At 45.2% G+C, this 25,050-nt stretch overlaps 1 long non-coding RNA gene across 1 annotated transcript; it reads left to right on the top strand.

Moving 5' to 3' along the window:
* Positions 1–8,694: 8,694 nt before the first annotated feature.
* LOC127778976 (uncharacterized) lies at positions 8,695–11,904 on the top strand. Its single transcript, XR_008018591.1, has 4 exons — positions 8,695–9,987; positions 10,077–10,211; positions 11,108–11,187; positions 11,422–11,904. It is a non-coding gene; the product is annotated as an uncharacterized LOC127778976 (long non-coding RNA).
* Positions 11,905–25,050: the final 13,146 nt, after the last annotated feature.

The following is a 25,050-nucleotide window of genomic DNA, read 5'->3' on the forward strand; positions in this document are numbered from 1 at the left end:
AGCAAGTGCGAATAGGCGACGACGATGGCATTTGAGAAGATCTTGTACATCCTTTCCTTCATGACCTTAAAGTCAAGAGAGTCTGGATTTTCACGATTTGGATCATGTTTGCCGTCGAACTCAAAAGCTATGCGGGATCTCTCTTTGATTGGGGCTAACCGACACTTGATAAAGTGCCAGGTGATCTGTTCTCCTTGCAAACCTTGTTCCTTCAGCTTTATCATGCGCTCCATCAGTTCGACTGCTTGCGCAGCTTCATCCCCCATTGGCAGTGAGTTCCAACTATCCTGATAAACAGGAGGAAGACAGGAGTACTCGGGGAGAGAAGGCTCAGGGTTTTGAACATAAAACCAATTTGCATGCCAGCCTTTGTTTGAGGTTTTGAAGGGCATAGAGAAGTATTTTTGGCTTAGGGTTCCCCTGAGTTGGAAACCAGCACCCCCAATGACGCATGGTTTGTTCTTGTTTGGCTGGGGCTTGAGGAAGAAGATGCGGCGGAACAAGGCGAAATGAGGCCTAATGCCCAAAAAAGCTTCGCAGGCATGAATAAAATTGGCGATATGCACTATGGAGTTTGGATTCAGATGATGCAAGCTAATCCCGTAGAAATTTAGAATTCCCCGGAAGAATCTTGAGGTTGGAAGAGAAAATCCGCCATAGAAGAAATGAGCAAATACCACGATTTCGTGTGTATCGGGGGTCGGGAATGCCTCGCCGAATGCCGGTCGCCACCCGATGATCTATTTCGCCGGAAGAACGCCGTGCGCCACCATCTCCTTCAGATTGTCTTCCGTCACATTGGAGGGCGCCCACTGACTCTCGAAGCTTTCTCTTTCTTCCGCCATGAATGTGAACTGGATGGTTTGATTTGGTTCGAGTTACGGCTGGAAAGGGACGGGGAATCGGAGCGGTGGATGCGGGGAGAAATTTCGTGAAGTTTTTGAGGATGGATTGGAGCAGATTGATGAACCCTAGTTTGGCCGGCGCAGTTTTGCACTGTAGCAGGAAATAGGGAAAATGGCGAGAGTCTCGGCGAGGAAGACGAAGAGACATTTTATTTCACTTCAGTGCAATTAGGGTATCGGGAGTGCTAACAGGCCTGGGCCTGCATAGTACTTCAGCCCAATCTTATTTCTAGCGTGGCCCGTTGTGATCCTTAGGGACTTAGGCACTTTTTGCTTTGGCAATTTGTGTTCACAATGGTGTGGCCCAATGCTGTTAAAATCCTTTTTAACGCGATTCAATAATTCTTTGGAATTATTATGATGCACATAAAAAGGTGCCCGACAGAAAGGTGTTATACCGTTTTTGTAAGCTTTATTAGGCTGCAAAAGCTGTTTGGGTTGATTTGAGATGACTGGTTTATTAATAGTCATTCTTTTAGCATGTTATATGCTTATTTTGGTTATGGTAAGGGTCACAGCCTAGGCTATTAGACTCATTAATTACCATGATTTTCTATCATGTTTGGTGGATCATTTTATGAGATTTTTACTCGGATTCCTATCAAACATGTCTATTTTTGGACCTTTGAGTGTTTATCACTCGGCCCTTCTTGTATTTTTTGTCCTTGATATATTCAAGTTGAGAAGCAGTTGGCTGGGTATCTTACTCAGTGCCATGCAGGCTTCGCTATAAAACCACTCGGTTCTTGACTATATGCTTAGTTTATCAACTAATCACATAGTCGGGGGCTACACCTAATTAGGTGCATCTACTCGATGCACCATGTTTTATTTTCGCCCTTCGCAGTATTTGATTTTAGCACTCGGCAAGCTGGAGCAAGTTGAATTGAAGCACTCGGATTACTGTTTTTTGTTTCGAGAAGGCTATTACTGTCAACTGCGAAGGTCTCGGGGGCTACTGTGGAGATTATGGATACCCCATATCTACATGACAGTTATAATTTAGTCGGATATATGGTACCAAATATAGATAGAATATCTCTATGAGGACTCGGGTTAGATTCTAAACTTGTATGTCAAGAAAATACCTGAGATCCTAGTCGGTTACGATTGTATTTTATCTATGATCCCATATTCCATTAGGATATGGACGGTACTTTGTAAAGCGGACTCCTTCCCCTATATAAGGAGGGTCCATGTGCCTCTCGGGGCGCGATTCTTTTTTTCTAGTTTATACAATCAATAACACACTCGGCGGAATTATCCCCGGACAAGAGTAGGGTATTACTTCTTGAATAAGAAGGCCTGAACCTGTATAAAATCCCTTGTCTCCAAACCCATCCACTTTCCGAGCTTGATAGCCACCCCTTTTATTATTGTCGAAATCTTGCTTTGACACTGGCTCCGATCCGACGCCCTCGACAACCTCGAGGAGCTTGAGCTGTTCCGCGAGTGCTTGTATACAGAGCGAGATATGCAGCCGCGGCCTCCGCCGGCGTCCATCTTCCGCTTCTCTTCCGGCCTCCGCGTTGCCACCATCGGCAAATGCCACCTCCAGGACGCCATTGTCCAAATGCTTCACTTCCCCAAGCTCGAGCATCTCGGACTTGACGATGTCGTCATCTCCGAGGGCTCACTTCACAGCATAATTGCTGCCTGCCCTGTCCTGGAATGCCTGCTGCTTGTTCGTGCCATTGGTTTCCGTTGTCTTCGGATCAACTCCGCTAGCCTTACAAGCATTGGTGTGGACATATTGTATTTTCCGGCAGAACAGATCGAATTGGGGGAACTCATCATCGAGCACGCCCCTCTTCTTGAAAAGTTGCTCAATTTTGGAGTGCGCAATGAACTGGATGTATCGATAATTTCAGCGCCTAAACTGGTGACTGTAGGCTGCCTTTGTCAACAATTTTGTCATCGCCACACCAGGTTCACGTTTGGCACCACAGTTATTAAGGTAACCTTGTTCTTCTTGCCTTTGCAATGCTTGCATGTTGGTGTGGAGAAATTTTATGTTGTCTGTACTTATTTATGGCCTAATGTCACGCTACACTTACATGTTTGTTAAAGGGAGTTAAGAACGAAAGTTTGCCAGAGGTGGTGCTCAATGTGAAGACTTTAGCTGTCAGTGTGCTTTTGCTTGATGTGGATAAGGTTGTTGACATATTGAGATGCTTTCCTTGCTTGGAGAACTTGTACTTCAAGGTATTCTTTACTGAAGGTTTATTGTATAACTTGGAGTAGTATTTATTACCGCTCTTCTAAAATAGTTGATTTTTGTTCTTCATGTCCTTTTTCAGTCATGTGAATTGACCTCAAAAGTTGTGGCGTAAAAAATACCGGAATCTTACCAAGAGCCTTGACATTCGTCTCAAGACAGTAGTGTTGGAAGATTATCGGGGCATCTGGGCAGAAGTTCATTTTGCCCAATTTTTTGTACTGAATGCAAGGACGCTGGAAGCTATGAAATTTTTCGTAACATGCAAAGATTACTATAAGGGGTTTGCTGCAGAACAGCGAAAGGTGCTTCAGCTGGACAAAAGGGCTTCGAGTGGTGCTCGTTTCATATTTACCACAAAGGGATGTTTCCATGATGCTGCATGTATTGAGCATGTCCAAGATTTGTCATTTACTGATCCCTTTGAATGTAGATGTTGAAATCGGTTTGGTCCTCGGGGGACTTATCCTTGATTATCCCCATCTTGTGTTTCGTTCAACATGAATCATGTATTGGTTCTCAGAAGTACATCAATTTGACATTATGTTGTCTCTGCTTGGGACTAGGTGCAAAAGATGGTATTAGAATTTGGTGTTTCAAAATTGGGGAAATTGTCTTTGGAAGTTCTGACATTTTTAGTGCCTGTCAATTGTTACTAAGCAAACCTGGTTGATGGACAGAACATCATTGAGAATTTCAAGCTAACCCGGTACCTAATATCAGGTGAGTTATTATATAAAATATGGCTGCTTATATTTTAGTGCATGCTTGGCTTAGCTGTGGATTATAATCTGATGCTGATACTAAATTTTAGAATATATTCTACGGTTTTGTTTATTTTCCCTTCTGTTGCATGGCACTCTTTGTGATTGTTATAGAACTATACCTGAATTCATTGTTTGTAAGTAAAGCATGTAAGTAACTACTAGTATATGCAATTCGCCAATTCCCATGTCATAGTTTGTAGAAACTAGAAACGGCCACCTGTTTATCTGCGCTGGAGGCTCTATTTGCTTCGCATGCGTTGGCCGTACCGTAGACATTTGGAATGAAATCTTGGGTATGATTGTTCAATCAGTCGTCCTGAAGCTGATAATGATGTTTATTTTTTATTTTTCACTCCAATACTTCTGATGTTATTATTTTCACCTCAGTACTTCTGATTTGTACTCTGTCAACATTTCTATGTGTCGGCCTAGGGGGAAAATCATCCGAAATGTGGCTCGCAATAGTTTTACTAAATCCCCCACCCCCCCCCCCCCCCCCCCCCGAGTCAAAATATTCCACGATCTTTTACTGGAATTTACATGACACGTGAACTAATTTTAATCAAACGTAACCCTGTTAAGAGTTTTTCATAAATAAAACTATTTGCCTCCTACATCCGGTACACCTCCTATTCGTCATGTTCATGGCGTCTAAGCTTTCATGGCCTCACGGCCACTTGGCTATTTTATTTTCAAAAATGCAAAAATTTGCGAGATATGTATGTACTCCCTCCGTCCCAAAAAAAATAGATTAATCTAGGAGGGGATATGATATTTTCTAGTAAAATGAATCTAGACAAAAGATGTACTAGGAGATGTCACATCCTTACCTAGGTTGAGTTTTTTTTTTACGGAGAGAATATATTAGAAGCACAAAACAATTTCTTATACAAGATAGGCGATGTACCGTGCCATCCGCAAAGCAAAGGGGCCATTTTGGCATGAGATACCAGATTTTTTTCGATGTTTGGTGTCACTGGCGGTCTACTTCCTCCGTCCCAAAAAGAAGGCAACCTAGAAGAGGATGTGACCCCTCCTAGTATAACGAATTTGTACATATCTAGAAAAAAATTATGGAGGGTGCATTACAAATTACTTCTTTTTAAATAGTAATAAAATGTTAAAGTTTAAAAAATAAAAGAAGTTAGTCGGAGGGAGAGGGGGAGAGGGAACAGTGCAGCCGGTGGGGAGAGGAGAGGAGGAGGGGGAGAGGCGGCACCGGGTGGGGGGAGGCGGCTGGTGGTGTGGGGGGATGAATCTAGGGTTAGGGTTTTTTTTTGGTACTAGGGTTTTGATTGATTCGGAAGCGATCTGAGCCGTCCATCAAAACGAACGACTCAGATTGATTAAGCGTCAGGTCGACCTCCATTGCCGTACAGCAACACTGCTGGCCGCATGCAAAACATGGTTAGATTTTCGGTTACGGCCCACATGGCAAGTGAAAGTAGGAGTAGTGGGGGGTTAATTAGACTTTGGTTGCTTCCTGGGCCGGACGCTTGGTTGCGACCTGAGGAAATCGGGCCGACTCGGCTGCGTGCTGAAGAAGAAAATAGGCTGAAAATGGCCCATAGAGAAAGGAGGATTTTTATTTAAATAAATGCTGAAATGATGTTTGTACTAAGATTTAAAAATTCCAAGAAAATTTCAGAGTGAAGCTGATATGGACAGTTTAATAAAAATTAAATCCAACCATATTATTTTATTTGTCACACTTACTTTAGTTGTAAATTAATTTAACTATATACCTACCTACTTAAGAAATACCCAAATAATTCCAAAAATTTGTATTTGAATTAAATAGATAATGTAAATATTTCTCATCCCTTTGTCAATTTTCTCGTCTTTTCATCTCATTGCGACACACGGACACTTTTTCTAATATAATACTCCAGTATAAGTCTAAATAATTGTGTTTGATCTTTTTTTCTAAATCGGAGGCAACCTAGGAACGCTCACATATCTCTATTACCGATTTCTGGATCCAAACCCTGGATTTTCATTGGGTCACGTGACTCTACCAGAATCAGCGTTACCTCTTCTAAATTCGTGCCACGTGGCCTCCTCTCCCTTCGGCGGCTTTGCCCACATCCTCGTATAAACAAGCGAGCGTAAAATCCTCTGCCTCCCCTTTAGGCCTTGTTTGGTTGGGCCGTTCCCGGCCAGGATTGGGGTCCAATCCCCGTCGATCACCCCGGCGAGGAAACAATCCAGGCCCATCCGAAATTGTGTGTTCGGTTAAGCCTAGTTTGGGTTTTACCCCGGCCTATCCCGGCCTTTCCCCCTCACCTAGGCCCGGGAAAAAAATCAACTTCTCGTGTGGCGTGGAAAAATTCCTCACGACGGGAGCCGGGAGGCGACGCGCAACACGCGCAGCGGCAGCACGACGCGGAGGCGATTCGAGGTGGCGCAACGGCGGGGGCGGCGCGACGCGGAGGCGACGGTGACGGCACGGCGCTCTCCTCCGGCCGCCATCTTCTCTCCAGTGAGCACGCAGCCTTTTCCCCTCTCCCCTCCTCTTCCAAAGCTAGGGTTAGGGTTTTCTTCTTTTCTCTCTTTCCCGTCGTCGCCGCGATTCGTCGTCGTCCTCCTCGTATTCTGCTCGATCTGGTGAGTTCTTGATCTGGGTGAGAATTAGTGAGTTCTTGATCAGATGGGGAATGAGCTTTTTTTCTTGGTTGGGTGGGGATGAGTTCTTGATTCACCACCACCGCCGCCGCACGTCCTAAACCATATCATTAGTTCTTGATTTGGGCGTGGTGAGTACTTGATTGCTGCATTTCCCGGTGAGTAAGATCGGAGCTGCGAAGGCTGTACATGGCAATGCAGAATGTAATAACTCTCTGGAGGTTAGAAGAGGGCAACTTGGGCTTTAAACTGTATGATTTCTCTGACATAAAAGATGCAACTAATAATTTCTCAAGTGAAAGTTTGCTTGGAAAAGGTGGTTTTGGATCTGTCTACAAAGTAAGTTCAGATTTCAGAGTCACACTCTATTATCAGTAGCTAGCAAGCAAGTGTTTAGTGTTTTCAAGGCTGAATTGTACTTCCACACGTTCTAATTTCTAGAGAGAGAAACTAGAAGAAGGTTGAGGTGGTCATCCTTTTCTACATTTACGATATATCAGTTATACACTTGAGTCTGAAACTTTGTGCATTATAATGTTCACTGGTTTTATTTTATGTATGTACAGCAAGAAATGGATTGTTGCATTAGTTCAGTTCAACATGTTTTCATAAGATTATACTTCATGTCATGTGCAACATGTTTAAGAACGCTGAAAGTTGACAAGATATTAATTTTTGTGATGTGAATATAATAATTCCTCTGTCAATTTGTTTCTGTCTAAAGTGTTATTATGAATATTAATCATGCATGATGAAGATGATCATTTACAACTAGCTTATATGCTATTTTAGAAGAAAAAAAATCATTTTTTGTTTGTGTGGCATGGCAAAAGGCAATGCTTGCATAAGTTCCTCGAAGTACTGTAGATTAAAGTTAATGGTATTTGTGTATACCAATGTCACCATATGGATGCATGGGGGAATAGGAGCATGTTGCTTAATTTCTGGATCATTGTTCTGAACATGGTTAAACTTCAGAAAATTGCAATTAGTTTGTATGGTCTTCCATAAAACTATATTAGATAATGCTTAATTTTTAGTTGTTATAATCTACCTCTCTTTGGGGTTACCCACAAGTAGTTGTCAATTGCTGGAATTTTAAATTACCATATACATATCCTCAATCAGCTCTATTATGGTCTTAAATAATTTTTCGTAATTCTCCTGTGATGATAGTTGGAGAAGATGCTGATGATGGTGTAAATTATGGAACTGGAAGGCTGTAAGGATCTTTTTGTTGCAGGGGCGCTGAAGGATCAATTATGCATCTGCACTGCACTTCTTTCACTATGTCTAAAATATTTATTAAGCATAGACTGTAGAAGCTAGGACTTATCGATATTCTAACTTATATTAGATAATGCTATGTTTCGACTGAAAAGCAAAAGTGACATTTGATGTTCATTGGAGATTACAGTAAGAGTAAATTGCACCCATGGTATAATAACTCGGCAGGTGGGTGCGATATAATGCAAGATCTTGCGAATTGAACGTTTGAGTATAATAACTTGACAAGTAGGTGCATTCTAGTACAAGAACTACAATTTATAGTATTTTGGTGCATCAACTTGGCTAAGCATATGCTAGGTGAGTTTTTTCACGATGTCAATATGCCATTTCACAATATTCCTACGGATATTACCTTATAATATTGAATTTAATCTTATACTGCATATACAATTTACATCCAATTACCTTTAAGATTTTTTTTTGCTTTCTTCACCATCTGAAATATCAACCGAAATATAATAATTCTACATCCAGTTTTATTAACTTTCAGTTATCGGTTATTAGGATAAATATATAAATATGATTATACAAATCCATGCTAGAATATGGTCAAAATAAAAACTCAAAAAATTAAAATGCTCCAAATAATTAAGTTGTCATATAACTTCTTAATTTATTGTATCAAAATCGTACCTACTTGCAAGTTGTTGTATTTATACGATCACTTATAAAGTTCTTATACTAAATTGCACCTTTCTATCAAGTTGTTACACTAGAACGCTCATTTCTCTTATTGCACCAAATTGCACCACCTACCAAGTTGTTGCACCGTAATTACTCCACTGAGTATATTTTGTTTGTACGATAAGATATTATCAAATTCCGTTGCTATGTTTGATAAGATATTATGGAGCGACAGGCCTATCGCTCCATAATCCCCATACCTAAACAGAGAAAAGTTCGCAATTCTCTCCCTCTCGCACGCGCCTCGCCGCCGCCGCCGCCGCCGCATCGCATCCCCTCGTCGTCGCAGCCGCTACCTCCTCCGCTTAGTCACCTCCCCCCCACCCCGGCACCCCCACCTCTCCTCTCCGCCTCACTGTTGCCTCTTCCATGATGTCCCTAGTGAGAGCACGGCGAGGGCATCTCCTCAGACCTCACACATGCCGGCGAGCCGCCATCTGCTCCTCGTCGTTGCTGGATGGGGAGGAAGAACTCGGTGACCTCCTCGGCGCCCACGCCGTCGCCGAACGTCGATGAGGTCCAGCAGGAGATGGCCGTGGGCCGCTCGGCGTCGGCCAGGATCCGCGACCGGGCGTCTCGTTCGCTGCTGGGGCAGGAGCCATACATGACAATGTAACTTATTCTTCTCATGATTTTGCTGGGTGAATAGCAAATGATTTTGCTTTTTTGCTCCAGTAAATGGGAAAATTGCTCTGGTTACTGAGCAATTAGGGAGTTGATCTGGTTGATTTTGTTTTGGTGGAACATAGAAGAAGCTGTCGGTGGAAGAGAAGTGCTTTTCACTGCATAGTAGCTGATTTATGCTAGATTTATGAGCGCGCAGCTGTTCTTGAGTTTTGGCCCCCTTGTTCAGCTATTCATTCAGAAGCTGTCACTGAAGAAAGTTGTTGAGCTTAGACTCACTGATTTATAAGCACATTGCTCTGGGAAAATTTATAAGCACATAGCGCCTCCTCTGCTCCTCACATTGCTCTGGGAAAATTTATAAACATAAAATTTATAAGCTTCCTGTTTAGCAAGCAGACTCATCGGTGTGTCACATTCAGAAGATACCAGCACATTCCAACTGGAACCTAGATCTGTTGGCCCATTGCATCATGTACAGGCAAGTCTGAAAACCAAATAAGGGTAAAACCGTCTTTTCTCCTCTAGTTAACACCATCAAGTGTAAAAACTAATGGAAGTGCTACATAGGGAAGGGAAATTTTGAGGGTGCATAGATAGAGAACTTTTGAAGTTTGGGTGCTAGAGATAGAAGAACAACTTTTTTTTATGCTACATAGGGAATTTTCTCTACAATATATCAGTTCGCGAGGGGTACGGCGACGGAGATAGTGGCAGGCCCGCTCATTGGAGGACAGCACCTCACCGTCGTCAGAGCTCATCGCTGCTGCCCAGCTCCTCCTACTCTCTAGGTCAGCCCAAACGGATGATCATCGGCTCTGGGTTCTCTATTCGGAGGCAAATGCTGGCCAACATTCAAAGATTCATCTGCTCGGTAGGCATTTATTTTCCATGTAAATAAATCTTCAAACTCTCTTCATTGTTGATTGTTAATTGCTTTACTGGTTTGAATGACACAACCAGATTTGGAGTACGAAACCACCTCGCCATCACAGGCATACTGCCTGCCATGTGGACTTCTATTATAAATCTACCTCGCCATCGCGCCCATACTGTTCGGTGTGGTGTCGATGCTCCTGTTGAGAAGTAGCGCAATTGGTTGGTTGCTTACTTAGGCTTAATATTGGGTTAATGTAGATATGACCCTATGGCCTGTTATTGTCTTTATTTTAATATATATATATATATTCTGAAATACAGGAAGTATATTTTGTCCCAAACTAAATACATCACAGTAACAGCATGGTTGCCTTTTTTCTTAGATTATTTTTTCTTCAACTCAACATTAGGGAACTACCTGTTGGTATTAAAATTTTACACTAATAATTAAATAAGTCAACTTATAAAGCGATTCATATAAGGATGTAATCTAACTCAATTTATTTAAAGATTGTTTTGTGTTGCTCAAACCTACAATTATGATGCATTAATAATTTTGTACAAGATCATCGGCTTCATGATATACACTTATGTAAGACTTGTACATATCAATGTAGTTTTTAAGACATTTATGAACTGTGTTTTGAAACAATCATGTTTTCAAATTATCACCTTGCAATAAATAACTATTGCTACCTAGCAAGGTGAGAATGTATGGCCACCTCCTCAAGGATGGTTAAAAAAAAGATCCTTTTTACGGTTCTTGTAGAGCTACACATCTGGTTTAAATTTGTGGTATCTGCTATCATCCAGGAGGTATGATACTATGTACATCCTCGAGGCCTGTAAAAAGGCTTTTTGTTTGTAAATAATCACCTTTTCTCTATAGAAATGTGATACATGCCTTAATTTGTGTTTACTTGTACTGATGATATCTTGTCTTTGTCTACCAGGATTTTATAGTAATAATGGTTAATTATTTGATGATTTCATGTAATGATGGACTTAGTCAATTGCGAGCTATAATAAGATGCCAAAAATCCCTATTTGTGAAAATTCATTAGGAAAGCACTTTCTAATTTCTGACTCTTAACACGGTATTTGTGAAATTTCAGCTTTGATCTGTTTGAGACCAATTAAACTCAACTAGCAAATTTCATGCCTGATGTCGACATCAAGCTTCCATCTGCTTTTGGTATGCAAACATTTCCTTGGATATTTATTATCATAACATCATCTCTTCAAGCTCTTAACAATTTGATCAATAGGTTATAACTTCTATATAGAATTTACATTTATCTTTTATTTTTGAATTATATTATATTACTCTAAGTTGTATATGCCAACTAATATAATATTGATATCCAATTGCAGGTTATATTATTAATTAGAACTATCCGATTTACCTCATTTCTTTATTTTGATTTAGGAGTAACTGGTGGTCTTTTCTGAGCACGACTGAACCCACCATTTGATAATTTTGAAATCTTCGCGATACATCCGTTTGTGGAAGCAAATGCTGAGGACTCCAGTGTTGGTGCTGGATCAAAGGAATATGTGCACACGCTCATTCAGTGTGGCACAACGGAAGAAAAAGACTGATTATTGTTCAAGGCTTGAAGAGAGAATACAGCCAGAACAAAATATTCTAGGATCTAGAAAAGGAATTTGGCTGTAATGTTACTGTGGTGCATGATTCAGAGCTAGGAGGTACAAAATAGCACGTATATTGTGTTGTATCCAAGTTGTTTGGTGTGAATGTGTATAATAATGAATGGTCTGCTATATATGTTTGTAGGTCATTCAGATTCAAGGTGATCAACGTAAAAATGTTTTGATATTTCAGTACTTTGAAATACATTTCCTTGCAGTACAATTTGACAAGTGTAATTCTCTGCCTTTCTGCATCCATGTTGAGTCCTATATAAACGGCAACTTTATGAGTTGACTTTGAAATTTATAGAACTGACTCATTTGAATGGTATAATTCCATAGGTAACCTGTTTAATGATGAGAAACATAGATATCAACAGTTGATTTCAATGGTGTCACGTCCTGATAAATTCATCCCGAAATAAAAATCATTCTCCAAATAGAATAATAGAATTAATTAAAATTCGAAAAGAAATTGGCAAACATTAAAATGCGTACAAGAAAATTTCGAATGTGGTCCGGAGAATTTTCGTTAAATTCTCCTTGGTCTAAAATGAGCCCTCAAATTTTACTTAAATTTTTAGAGCACCGGAAATATTTATTAAGCAACAACAACTATTATCAAAGTTTATTAGAAAGAAAAACCTAAAAATAATCCTCCTTCCTCCTTTGGGCCAAGTCTGGCCCAAAGTCCTCTCTCTCTCGGCCCGCACCCAAAGTCCTTCCCTCCTCCCTCTCTTTTTCCTTCTCTCTCTCTCTTGGGCCGCCCTCCCTCCTTCCCCTCGGCCCAGCTCCCTCCTCCTCCCTCTCCCTCCCGGGCTGCCTCTCCCTCCTCTCCTCCTGGGCCGCCTCCGGGCCCAAGCCAAGCGGCGCCCTCCCGCCCGTGCCGCGCACGTGCGTGCACTGACCGCGCACCTGGCCGCGTGGGTCCCACGCGCCGAGTCATCGTCCTCCTCCCGCCCGGCCTCCTCTCTCTCTCCCGGAAACCTAGCGCCATTCCTCCCCAAAATCCACGTGATTCAAACCGGGAATTCCAAAATTGATTAGGGGGAATTAATCCCCTTTCCTTCCTCTTCAATTCCCCCCCAATTTCCCCCTTGATTCGTGCCCCCAATCGTCGGGAACGCCCGCGCCAACCCCAGCCACCTTCCATGGCCGCCGGCCGCCTTTTCCGCCGCCGTTCCGCCCTCTCCCGTGGCCGGCTCCCTCCTCGCGCCTATAAAATGAAATCCCCTCGCTCAGCTCTATCTATTTAGCCCCCTCCTGCGCTCCCCCGTGGCCTCACCACCCTTCCCCGCCTTCTCCCTCTCTCTCTCCGAGCGCCGGCCACCTCCAGCCGCCTCTGCTGTCGCGCCCGTGCGCCGGCCGGCCGCGCCGTCTCCTCCCTCGGTGTCGCAGCTGCTTCCCCTCCACCGGCGTCGCCTCCGTTTCACGCGGAGACCACCGGAGGCGTGTTCCCACCGGCGTCCAGTGGCATCGCCGCCACTGCACCGCCTCCCGCCAGCCGTTCGCCGCGCCTAAAGCGTTGGCCGACGCTGCTGTCCCCTCCCTCGGCACGGTGACATCGCCATCAACCCCGACCGCTGCCCGTCTTCGTCCGGAGACCGCCGCCGCCGCGCCGGCCTCTCCTTCCTCCTCGTCGACGTCACCTTCGGCAGCCCCTTGCGCCGTGCCCGTGCACCGGCCGACGTCGCCATCTCCACCTCCGGCATCACAGCGGCAAGGTCGCCCTCGGCCTCGCCTCCCCTTCGACCAAACCCCACCGGTGTTCCTCGTCGTCGTCTCCGTACGACGTCGCCATCCCCTCCTCTGGTCGGCCGTTCCTCCTCGCCGGCTCATTGTCTCGCGGCGCCGCCTCCGTCGTCGGATTCACAGCGGCGTGTTCCGCGCCGTCCTCGCCTCCGTGCAGCTGCTGCCGGCTGCCTCCTCGCCTCCTCGCCGGCCCCGGTCGTCGTTGCGTCGTCCTCTCGTCGTTCCCGGTCGTCGTGGCGTTCGTCCCTCCGTCAAGCCGTTCGCGTTCGTCGTCCGCGTTCCGTCAAGTGAGCCACTGCAGCCCCGTCGTCGTCTTCATCCTCGCCTCCGCATCACCAAGCGTTGCACCGGCCGCGTCCCACCTTCGTGCAAGGATCGCCGCCGAAGTCGTTCCCTCGCCGTTCGCCTCCGTCGTCCCCGAGCCGTCTCCGCCGTCCCCGAGCCGTCTCCGCCGCGCTCGTTCATCGTTGTCGTTCCCACGCCTCGTCGCGTGGTGGTAAAGATCCATCCTCTCGCTGCCCCGTCCTAGTCCTTTCAGTGTCGCCCGTGCCCGTTGTGCGGTTGTTGACCCCGGTACCCGTGTACTGGTGTCGGTAGTCGTTCGCTTGTGCGTGTGGTGACCGTGTTAGTGTGCCCGCTCGGTAGCCGCGTGGTTTCCACGTGTGTAGGCCGTGTGGTGTCTAGTGGAGTCCGTTTGTCGGCCACTCGCCTCGGTTGACACACGGGATCCGCTTCCGTCGACCCGTGGACCGTCTCTGTGTACTCGGTCTACTGTGGTCCCTTAGGTTGACATGTGGGGTCCACATGTTAACGGCGCAGCCTTCTTGTCTTTTCCAGGCTAGCGCTTATACATGTTTTATAATTGCAAAACCTAATCACAATAATCCGTAAATCTCCATGTAACAGCATTAAACTTCGGATGATCATATCTTGGTCATACGAACCCCGAATCAACCCGTTCAAGTCTCCTAATGTTTGTTATAACCTAAAGAACCGTGTGCTTTCTTTTTATGTATTGTTATTGCTTCTTTATAGGCTTGTAGCTTTGCTTGTGTGCTTCACGTAGCTTCTGTCGTTCCGAAGGTTCTCGAAGCGTGGTTTGCGGTCGTCGCCAAAGGTTCGGAAGGCCGTTCTCTCTCAGCAAGGCAAGTCGCATCATCCTTGAGCATATTGAATCCCAGTTTATAAAATTATTTTGATTTAAATTAATGCATTATCTCTTTATTTAAATTCCCGCGTTATCATTGTTTTATTTAGCCATGCCTATTTATCTTTGTTACGACCTTATTATTACTACTATCGTTATTATTACCTTGTTCACCCTAGGAAAATAAAACCCCAACTAGTGGGTACTCTATTTATGGTTCCACTAGTATGAATTTAGGTAGATGCTTCACTTTTTAATTAGGCAACACTAGGTGGTTTTATAACTTTAGACTTTGGGAATTCTCATATCACTTGGATACTATGGAATGGTTGGCTTATGGTGGAATTGGACATACCCCTCTCTTCCTCTTTCAAAACCCCTAAAACCTGTTTTCCGATGGGGTTTGGGTGCATGCCAGTTGTGGGAAGTAGCACTCCGGCCAATATAAGGATTAAGCTCGGGCCTCTGTTGCAAAGCACTACCGTACTAACCACATGTCTAATGGGTAAGGCTTAACTCGGTGCTCAGTCTAGTCCTGAACAAAAGGACACGGATAGAGATGGATGAAGTCGTTGCGACGATGGATATCTCTGAGGCAAATGAAGGCTACACGAGCTGCGGCTCGGTAATCGAGATGTCTAGGCAAATGAAGACTACACGGGTCGGTGCCCGTTAGTCGAGATGCCATGGCACTGGACTAGTACGCGGGTGGTCTCATCCCTATGCGTGTGGCGCACCCGGTCTAGATCCTGTTGCTAGGGGCTCAATCCTGGCCTGCCTGTCCCGGGATACCGGCCGTAGGCAGGGTTGGGTCGGTACTTTTGTTCACGGCTAGGATGGGTGAAGGGTTATGTCACATGTTTACGACGGGTTCCAAGGCCATGGAATGCGGAGTACAGATGTGTCTTGTGGGTAAAGATGTACACCTCTGATCAGAGTAAATCTATTCAAATAGTCGTGCCCTCGGATATGGGCAAGCCTAGCAATGTACCCAAGTTAGTGGTTTAATTCTTAAAATTTGCCTAATAACTAAAATATAGAATGGTTGGCCTGGGTTGGCTTGGGACGAGCTGGGACCCAGGTCGGGTTGCCAGTTCGGTCTGAATCATCGTAGGCCTTGGGTTAAGGCAGGTTCGTGTGGGTCCACGGCCTTGATTAATAATACTGTGTAACTCTAGGATCGTCTTTATAAAATAGCTTTGGGCAACTAAGTGACTTTTAAATGCTGTTTACTGCCAAACTTAACCCCTATATTATTACCCCTTGTACCCCCTTGCATTAATCATGCATCTCTCGGTGTGACCTGCTGAGTACAGTGGTTGTACTCATTCTTGCTCTATCTTTCCCCCCTTCAGTAAGAGAAACTTTGGAGAAGAAGTCTTAGGTGGAGTCCTGGCTTATACCCCAGTTGAGCGCCTGTGAAGATGGAGCCGTAGGCCCGCTAGTCCGCTGTTGTTTATTTTTGATTGTCAGGCCTGAAGTGCCTTTGTAATAATGTAAATATTATCGATATAATAAAGATGTGCCTTTTGTATCATGTTTGTTTGGTGTACCCCAGCTTTTCCTGGGACGGGGATTAATACACTAGCGTTCGGGAAAAGGCAATTTTCTCGGTCGCGACAAGCTGGTATCAGAGCCATCTCGACTGTAGGATAAGCCAAGTGGATAAAACCTAAGGACATATTTTATAAATGAAACTATTTGCGAAAGTTCCTTTTTTTTTCTCCTTCCCCTAATGCTATTTGCAAAATGTTTTACTCCTTTCTTCCTTCTTCGGATTTCAACTAGTACTAGTTGGTCAGCTTTGTGAAGAAGAAGATGTCGTCAGTTGTCTGCCGAAGCTCTAGAAGGCTGTTGGATCCGTTAGCTAAGCAAAGGAAGCAGTGAAGCCAGATGTGAAGCAAGAGTGAATATCTTGGAGAACCAGTCACAGAACCTAAGCCGCCCTCTAGGGTAGTGTGGTTAGTCCTGTGTTCCTTTGCTTGTGTGTGTAGCGCGTGGTTTGCATCGGTGGGTTGTGATGTAACCATGCTAGGTTGTTTGCTTAATCAACTTGCAGAATAAGTGAAACAAACAACACATCAACAAGAAGAGTTAGTTCCTTTAAGGTCTTGTCCCTAGTTCTGGTCTATTCTTTCCTTGTATGCTTCCCCTCTCAACCTCTACCTTGTGACAGATGGATAACACTGGTAACAAAGGCTATGGGAATGATGGATCCGATGGCTCAAGAACCCAAGCCAATGGGAATAAGAAAAGCATCAATGAAACCTCGCCAGAGCTAATCCAAATTGTGGTTAACCAAACCAACATGTTGGCAACAGCATTTCAACTATTACAGAATTGGTACAACCCAGCAAGGGCAACCAACGTTCAAGTACCTACAGTCCAGCAACAGTACAAGTTATCAGAATTTCTCAAAACTGAGCCTCCAACCTTTGCCATTGCCGTCGATCCTATGGAAGCCAGTGATTGGTTGCGCACAGTCGAGAAGAAGCTGGGGTTGATTCAGTGCACAGACCAGGAGCGGGTTGTCTTCGCAACTCATCAGTTGGTTGGACCGGCTTCAGAATGGTGGGATAGCTACAAAGCATCACGACCAGAAGGACATACCATCACCTGGGGCGAGTTTTCAGCTGTATTCAAGAGATCACATGTTCCCGCAGGAATGATCACACTGAGAAAACGAGAGTTCCGCTACCTGAAGCAAGAAGATTTGACTGTCACAGAGTACCTGCACGAGTTCCATCGTTTGGCTCACTATGCACCAGAAGATGTGGAAACGGATGAAGACAAACAAGAGAAGTTTCTCCAGGGGTTAAAAGATGAGCTTGTAGTGCAACTACTCCTAGAGGATTATGAAGATTTTTAGAAACTTGTGGACAAAGCCATGCAACTCGAAAGTGAGCATAATCGGATGACGAACTGCAAGAGAAGGATTGTCAACATCCCAGTATTTTCATGTGGTAACCAAAGACAGTGCACTGAGCCACTTCAGATCACCGGATCTTCTGTTGCGCATCAAGAGTTCCTACCCCAAGAAGATGGACACAATGCAGACAACAACATTAGCAATACTAATGCTGATGATACCACCAACAACCATGGTTCTTGCCCCATTCATGACCACTCGGATCAAGCGTGCAATGTCAACAGCATTCACCAAGATATCGACGATAGTATCAATGAAGGCACCCAGAATGACAACCCTAGCAATTTTGACTCTGAGAAGGACTCCAATGGTGATAGCAACTATGGTACCACTGATGCCAATGTTAGCAAGGATTTCCAACCACCAATTCCAACTCCAAGTCAGAATGATCGTTCCCAGACGGACAACTCAGTAAAGAAGACATTGATTTGTTATAACTGCAAAGAACCAGGTCATTTCTCCAGAGATTGTCCACAGCCGAAGCGTAACCTGCGTCATCACTCCGGCCATTATGCAAGAAGAAGACAAGTCACTCGCCTTGTGGTCACTGGAGCAAACGCCATACATGTGAGGCCTCGTGTTAATCATAACCCATAGCAGAAACAATGTACCGATGCTAAGCACCTTTCCTTTTTTAGGCAGTGCTTAGTATTCATGTAATAAGGGAGAAATGTGTAATACAGACAAGATCTATGGGGATTCTTTTGGAAGATACGGATATGTGATTATGTGCGTAATTGTTTACTGACAAAGGAGACCTAGGGTCTCATATCCGTAAGCTCATAATCTATGATAAATCAAGTAACCTAGTTGTTGATAGAAAAGAAAATGAAGTGATCTGTGTTAGATTAAAAAGCCAAAGAGACTTTTGTTTGGACTAAGAGTTTCAGATGTGTCTTCTTTGGATCAAAGGCAACAACCGCCAGTCTAGCTTTTGACGAACCACTTGAAGGTTTCTCTGAAAGGCAGTAGGCTCAAGTACCACATCGTCACCAGAAGCATCCACAACTCTCGGAGTGAAGAGTACTTAGTTGACAAAGGTCAAAAGATGATTGATAGAAGATATCGAAAAAGATGTTTATTACCAGGCAAAGAAGTAGGTCGAAAGGTGATTGATAAGAGAAATCGGGAAAGAACACATCAAGGTTAAAGGTGTAAAGGAATACGTTGAATGCTAACTGAGGACAACATGAAGAGAATAGTGGGAAGTGAACCCAATGTAAAGAAAGTGAATCCGAGTTGCTTGTTTGTGAGAGCTATTCCCAGTTATGAACCAAGTGATATGTTCAAAGATAATCTACAGAGTCAAGATTAAAAATCACATCCAACAAAGAAGTTTCAGATTTGGCAGGTCAATAATCAGAAAAATACAAGTCCAGCAGTAAAGACATTTGGGAAGACATCAAAGCATGTCGAGTGGGATAAGTTGGTTCTCTTGAGAAACATAATTCAAAGTTAGAATGGTCGACCCTCGCAGCGATTAGCAGAAGTATCTAGCACCCGGAGACCAGGAAAGCTAAAATGAGGCAGTTAGTGGCAAGTTGTCAATCTTGGTACCCTTGGTAAGGGGGATATTATAGTCGAAAGCATTTGGTGGTAAGCTGGAAGGAAACGCCAAGCATGGTATTCTCATGATGACAAGCATGGTATCCTAGTAATGACAAGCAGGTATCGACGCATAATGTGAAGTGGGTAACTTGTATGAGGTTGACACCAAGGATATGAACTATGAGAAGTTTTGGAACGGAAGCATCATTAAACTACCACAACCTAGTCTGAGTCAGCTAAAAGGTGCGCCCTGGTTCAAGTCAGGTGAAGAGAAGATTCCATCTACAACAAGAGATCGAGCCAAGCAGTCCAGAGTGGAGAAGTTTTGCTGGGTAAGTTTGTTATAGAAGACGCAACAGAAGAAGTCAGAAAAGAAGAGAAAACCGCCCAACCTATCTTCTTGCTAGCCTCCTCGAATCTTGGGGACGAGATTCCTGTAAGGGGGGTGGAATTCTCACGTCCTGATAAATTCATCCCGAAATAAAAATCATTCTCTAAATGGAATAATAGAATTAATTAAAATTCGAAAAGAAATTGGCAAACATTAAATTGCGTACAAGAAAATTTCGAATGTGGCCCGGAGAATTTTCGTTAAATTCTCCTTGTCTAAAATGAGCCCTCAAATTTTACTTAAATTTTCAGAGCACCGGAAATATTTATTATGCAACAACAACTATTATCTAAGTTTATTAAAAAGAAAAACCTAAAAATAATCCTCCTTCCTCCTTTGGCCAAGTCTAGCCCAAAGTCCTCTCTCTCTCTCTCGGCCCGCGCCCGAAGTCCTTCCCTCCTCCCTCTCTTTTTCCTTCTCTCTCTCTCTTGGGCCGCCCTCCCTCCTTCCCCTCGGCCCAGCTCCCTCCTCCTCCCTCTCCCTCCCGGGCTGCCTCTCCCTCCTCTCCTCCTGGGCCGCCTCCGGGCCCAAGCCGAGCGGCGCCCTCCCGCCCGTGCCGCGCACGAGCGTGCGCTGAGCACGCACCTGGCCGCATGGGTCCCACGCGCCAGGTCGTCGTCCTCCTCCCGCCCGGCCTCCTCTCTCTCTCCCGGAAACCTAGCGCCATTCCTCCCCAAAATCCACGCGATTCAAACGGGAATTCCAAAATTGATTAGGGGGAATTAATCCTCTTTCCTTCCTCTTCAATTACCCCCCAATTTCCCCCTTGATTCGTGCCCCCAATCGTCGGGAACGCCCGCGCCAACCCCGGCCACCTTCCACGGCCGCCGGCCGCCTTTTCCGCCGCCATTCCGCCCTTTCCCATGGCCGGCTCCCTCCCCGCGCCTATAAAATGAAATCCCCTCGCTCCGTTCTATCGTTTTAGCCCCCTCCCGCGCTCCTCTATGGCCTCACCACCCCTCCCCGCCTCCTCCCTCTCTCTCTCCGAGCGCCGGGCACCTCCAGCCGCCTCTGCTGTCGCGCCCGTGCGCCGGCCGGCCGCGCCGTCTCCTCCCTCGGCGTCGCAGCTGCTTCCCCTCCATAGGCGTCGCCTCCGTTTCGCGCGGAGACCACCGGAGGCGTGTTCCCGCCGGCGTCCAGTGGCATCGCCGCCACTGCACCGCCTCCTGTCGGCCGTTCGCCGCGCCTAAAGCGTTGGCCGATGCTGCTGTCCCCTCCCTCGGCACGGTGACGTCGCCATCAACCCCGACCGCTGCCCGTCTTCGTCAGGAGACCACCGCCGCCGCGCCGGCCTCTCCTTCCTCCTCGTCGACGTCGCCTTCGGCCGCCCCTTCCGCCGTGCCCGTGCGCCGGCCGACGTCGCCATCTCCACCTCCGGCATCGCAGCGGCAAGGTCGCCCTCGGCCTCGCCTCCCCTTCGACCGAACCCCGCCGGTGTTCGTCGTCGTCGTCTCCGTTCGACGTCACCATCCCCTCCTCCGGTCGGTCGTTCCTCCTCGCCGGCTCATCGTCTCGTGGCGCCGCCTCCGTCGTCGGATTCGCAGTGGCGTGTTCCGTGCCGTCCTCGCCTTTGTGCAGCTGCTGCCGGCTGCCTCGTCGCCTCCTCGCCGGCCCCGGTCGTCATTGCATCGTCCTCTCGTCGTTCCCGGTCATCGTGGCGTTCGTCCCTCCGTCAAGCCGTTCGCGTTCGTCGTCCGCGTTCCGTCAAGTGAGCCGCTGCAGCCCCGTCGTCGTCTTTGTCCTGGCCTCCGCGTCGCCAAGCGTTGCGCCGGCCGCGTCTCGCCTTCGTGCAAGGATCGCCGCGGAAGTCGTTCCCTCGCCGTTCGCCTCCGTCGTCCCCGAGCCATCTCCGCCGCGCTCGTTCGTCGTTGTCGTTCCCACGCCTCGTCGCGTGGTGGTAAGGATCCGTCCTCTCGCTGCCCCGTCCAAGTCCTTTCGGTGTCGCCCGTGCCCGTCGTGCGGTTGTTGACCTCGGTACCCGTGTACTGGTGTCGGTAGTCGTCCGCTTGTGCGTGTGGTGACCGTGTTAGTGTGCCCGCTCGGTAGCCGCGTGGTTTCCACGTGTGCAGGCCGTGTGGTGTCTAGTGGAGTCCGTTTGTCGGCCACTCGCCTCGGTTGACACACGGGATCCGCTTCCGTCGACCCGTGGACCGTCTCTGTGTACTCGGTCTACTGTGGTCCCTTAGGTTGACATGTGGGGTCCACATGTCAACGGCGCAGCCTTCTTGTCTTTTCCAGGCTAGCGCTTATACATGTTTTATAATTGCAAAACCTAATCACAATAATCCGTAAATCTCCATGTAACAGCATTAAACTTCGGATGATCATATCTTGGTCATACGAACCCCGAATCAACCCGTTCAAGTCTCCTAATGTTTGTTATAACCTAAAGAACCGTGTGCTTTCTTTTTATGTATTGTTATTGCTTCTTTATAGGCTTGTAGCTTTGCTTGTGTGCTTCGCGTAGCTTCTGTCGTTCCGAAGGTTCTCGAAGCGTGGTTTGCGGTCGTCGCCGAAGGTTCGGAAGGCCGTTCTCTCTGAGCAAGGCAAGTCGCATCATCCTTGAGCATATTGAATCCCAGTTTATAAAATTATTTTGATTTAAATTAATGCATTATCGCTTTATTTAAATTCCCGCGTTATCATTGTTTTATTTAGCCATGCCTATTTATCTTTGTTACGACCTTATTATTACTCCTATCGTTATTATTACCTTGTTCACCCTAGGAAAATAAAACCCCAACTAGTGGGTACTCTATTTATGGTTCCACTAGTATGAATTTAGGTAGATGCTTCGCTGTTTAATTAGGCAACACTAGGTGGTTTTATAACTTTAGACTTTGAGAATTCTCATATCACTTGGATACTATGGAATGGTTGGCTTATGGTGGAATTGGACATACCCCTCTCTTCCTCTTTCAAAACCCCTAAAACCTGTTTTCCGGTGGGGTTTGGGTGCATGCTAGTTGTGGGAAGTAGCACCCCGGCCAATATAAGGATTAAGCTCGGGCCTCTGTTGCAAAGCACTACCGTACTAACCACATGTCTAATGGGTAAGGCTTAACTCGGTGCTCAGTCTAGTCCTGAACAAAAGGACACGGATAGAGATGGATGAAGTCGTTGCGACGATGGATATCTCTGAGGCAAATGAAGGCTACACGAGCTGCGGCTCGGTAATCGAGATGTCTAGGCAAATGAAGACTACACGGGTCGGTGCCCGTTAGTCGAGATGCCATGGCACTGGACTAGTACGCGGGTGGTCTCACCCCTATGCGTGTGGCGCACCCGGTCTAGATCCTGTTGCTAGGGGCTCAATCCTAGCCTGCCTGTCCCGGGATACCGGCCGTAGGCAGGGTTGGGTCGGTACTTTTGTTCACGGCTAGGATGGGTGAAGGGTTATGTCACATGTTTACGACGGGTTCCAAGGCCATGGAATGCGGAGTAAAGATGTGTCTTGTGGGTAAAGATGTACACCTCTGATCAGAGTAAATCTATTCGAATAGCCGTGCCCTCAGATATGGGCAAGCCTAGCAATGTACCCAAGTTAGTGGTTTAATTCTTAAAATTTGCTTAACAACTAAAATATGGAACGGTTGGCCTGGGTTGGCTTGGGACGAGCTGGGACCCAGGTCGGGTTGCCAGTTCGGTCTGAATCATCGTAGGCCTTGGGTTAAGGTAGGTTCGTGTGGGTCCACGGCCTTGATTAATAATACTGTATAACTCTAGGATCATCTTTATAAAATAGCTTTGGGCAACTAAGTGACTTTTAAATGCTGTTTACTGCCAAACTTAACCCCTATATTATTACCCCTTGTACCCCCTTTCATTAATCATGCATCTCCTAGTGTGACTTGCTGAGTACGGTGGTTGTACTCATTCTTGCTCTATCTTTCCCCCCTTCAGTAAGAGAAGATTTGGAGAAGAAGTCTTAGGTGGAGTCCTGGCTTATACCCCAGTTGAGCGCCTGTGAAGATGGAGCCGTAGGCCCGCTAGTCCGCTGCTGTTTATTTTTGATTGTCAGGCCTGAAGTGCCTTTGTAATAATGTAAATATTATCGATATAATAAAGATGTGCCTTTTGTATCATGTTTGTTTGGTGTACCCCGGCTTTTCCTGGGACGGGGATTAATACACTAGCGTTCGGGAAAAGGCAATTTTCTCGGTCGCGACAAATGGTCAAATCAAACTCAAATAAAAAGGTCAAGCTCCCTTCGACGATCCTCGTTGATCAGCCGTACAAACATCATACATGGATTAGGAAACCGTTGCGCCGCTCAGTTTATCCATAAAAATTAGCATATATGGGGACAATATTGTCTAATAGAAAATGTCTAATAGAATTCAACTTTTCTTTAGGAAAATGTCTAATAGAATAGAACAAATCACTATAGATATCATCGAAATAATCTGTAAATATTACGTGCATGCACAAGCTGTAAAAAATATCAACCCTGCTATACGTCCGACGCAAATCATCCGACTAGCATCCGACTGAAACAGCAACAACGAACAACGTGACGGCGTGAGACGACTCTATAATCTATATATGAATCGGTCCAACGCCATGCAAGCAGCCCATTCCTGCACGGCTACACCATATGCAAGCCCATATACAAGTCTAGACTCCAAGCCCAAACTCAGGAAGACAGCATTACACATGGCTCCACGACACTTCTGCCGGAGTTTTGGTCGATCTGAATCACTGCGTGGTAACTACAATCTCAACGTTCTCTTGTAATGTTTTCACAGCTGCAGCTGCTCATTTTCCAGACAAGTTTTTTTACCCTTTTAATATACTCCTCCGTTTCAGGTTATAAGTCGTTTTGACATTGATCAAAGTTAAACTGTTTGAAGTTTGACAAAGTTTGTAGAAAAAGTAGTAACATTTTCAACCCAAGATATTGTAAATATTACTATATTTATCTATAAACTTAGTTAAATTTAAAATAGTTTAACTTTTAATCAAAGTCAAAACAACTTATAATATGAAACAAAAAGAATTTTTTTTGAAGCAAATGACAGCAGGAGATCTGCTGGATATATTAGAAGGATTAGAAATAATAGGTTGGTATATACCACAGTTTCAAGTTCTATTTTTATGCCTATAACAGGTTGCATTTAACAAAATATAAGGCTGTGTTTAGATCAAGGGGTGTAAAGTTTTGGCGTGTCACATTGGATATGTAGGCATACATTTAAAGTATTAAACGTAGACTAATAACAAAAAATTTATATAATCCACTTGTAAACTATGAGACGAATTTATTAAGCCTAATTAATCCGTCATTAGCAAATGTTTACTGTAGCACCACATTATCAAATCATGGACTAATTAAGCTTAAAAAATTCATCTCGCAATTTACACGCAGTCCGTGTAATTAGTTATTTTTTTGTCTAAATTTAATATTACATACATGTGTCAAACGTTCGATGTGATAGGGTGTAAAGTTTTGGCATTGTCACATTGGATATGTAGGCATACATTTAAAGTATTAAACGTAGACTAATAACAAAAAATTTATATAATCCACTTGTAAACTATGAGACGAATTTATTAAGCCTAATTAATCCGTCATTAGCAAATGTTTACTGTAGCACCACATTATCAAATCATGGACTAATTAAGCTTAAAAAATTCA

Source organism: Oryza glaberrima, chromosome 7 (genome assembly GCF_000147395.1).
Source record: "Oryza glaberrima chromosome 7, OglaRS2, whole genome shotgun sequence".
Classification (NCBI taxonomy): Eukaryota; Viridiplantae; Streptophyta; class Magnoliopsida; order Poales; family Poaceae; genus Oryza; species Oryza glaberrima.